Source organism: Octodon degus, unplaced genomic scaffold (genome assembly GCF_000260255.1).
Source record: "Octodon degus isolate 3935 unplaced genomic scaffold, OctDeg1.0 scaffold00021, whole genome shotgun sequence".
NCBI classification, from domain to species: domain Eukaryota; kingdom Metazoa; phylum Chordata; class Mammalia; order Rodentia; family Octodontidae; genus Octodon; species Octodon degus.
In genome coordinates this window covers 14,214,858-14,216,767 of record NW_004524597.1, presented here as the reverse complement: position 1 = coordinate 14,216,767, position 1,910 = coordinate 14,214,858, and positions in this window count along the sequence as shown.

Genomic DNA, 1,910 nt, shown 5'->3' with positions numbered 1-1,910 from the left:
TGGCATGTGGTGCTGGGGGATTGAACCGCGGTCCCTGATGCTTTGCCAAGCTTGTTCTAAGTAGGTGCCTTAGACCACTGAGCCATCTCTCCAGCCCCTGAATGTATTACTATTAATCTAGTTACCTCCTGAAGAACATCTCTGGTTGCTTCTAAGCTTTGGCAGTTATAAAAATGGCACTATACACATCCATGTGCAAGTCTTTGTATGGACATAAATTAATAATAATAATAATAATAATAATAAATTATCAACTTATTTGGGTAAATACCAAGAAGCACAGGTAGTGGATTATATGGTAAGAATATGTTTAATTATGTAAAAAACTGCCAAATTGTCTTCCAAAGTAGCTGTATGTTGTTGCATTCTCACCAGCAATGATTTCCATTCCTGTTGCTCCACGTCCTTACCAACAATTGGCATTGGCCATGTTCTGGATTTTAGTCATTCTAATTAAGGTGTATGGGAACATCTCATTGTTCCATTTTGTATATTTCTAATGGCATGGTGTTGAGCATTCTCTCATATGTTTATTTGCCACCTGTGTACCTTCATTTGTGAGATGTTTATTCAGATCTTTAGCTCATTCTTTGCCTTCTGTTTGGTGTTGGATGTCTGTAATTCCTGTACTCGGAGAGACTGAGGCAGGAGGATTGCAAGTTTAAGTCCAGCCTGAGCAATTTAGTGACCTACCAAAACCTATCCCAAAATATGAAAAACAAAAAGGGATGAGGATGTGACTCAGTGTGAAGGCTCTGTATTTTTTTTTTTTTCAGTATCAAGGATTGAACTCAGGACCCTACGCTTGCCAGGCAAGCACTTATTCTACTGAGCTATCTCCACGGCCCAGTGTGAAAGCTCTGGGTTCAATCCTCAATACCACACACAAAAATTTTTTGTGTATTTTTCATGTATTTTGAGTAACAGTCCTTAATAAGACAAGAATTTACAAGCTATTTTTTCTCAGTCTGTGGCCGTTTTCTTATTCCCTTGATGGTCAACTCATTTTTTATTTGTTTTAGAGACAGGGTCCTGTTGTGTATTTCAGGCTGGCTTCTGCCTCAGCCTCTTGAGTACTGGGTTTATAGGTATGCATCACTACACCAGTTTATAGCCAACTGATCTTTGACAAGAGTATCAAAACTATTTCGTAAAGAAAAGAATATTTTCAATAAACTATGATGAAACAACTAGCATCCCCATATGAGTGAATGAAATTGTACCTCTACCTCCTAGCAAATACAAAACTTGACTCAAAATAAGTAGCATTCCAGAGGCTAAGGCAGGAGGATTGCCTTGAATCCAACACTAGCCTGAACTATATAGTGGGGCCCTGCCTCAAAAAAAAAAAAAAAAGAAAAAGAAAAAAGAAAATCAATCTAAGACCTCAATATAAGAGCTAAAACTATAAAACTCTGGAAGAAAATACTGGGTAAAATTTTATGACCTTGAAGTAGGCAATGATTTCTTAAACATGATGCCAAAAGCTCAAGCAACAAAAAAATAGTTAAATTGGATTTTATCTAGTGAGAAACCTTTTATCTTCTCCAAAGAGATTAAGTCATAATTCTACAGCAATACTTGCATACCAATGCTGACAGCATCATAATTCATAATAGCTAAATCCTAAAAGCTGCCTGTATACCCATCAATAGAATACCAGAAAAACAAAATGTGGCATCTATATGTAGAGGAATAATACTTGGCTATAAATAATGACAAATTTGAGGCATTTGGAGGAACTAATGCACATGGAAAACATAATCCTGAACAAAATAAATCAGACACACAAGCTTGACTACCACATGGTCTCCCTCATTTCAGTGAGGCATAATACAAAGAAAATGATAAAAGATGGCTAGAAAGGCACAAGGGTACAGATCTCATCCAATAGGGAAATATGGACCAAG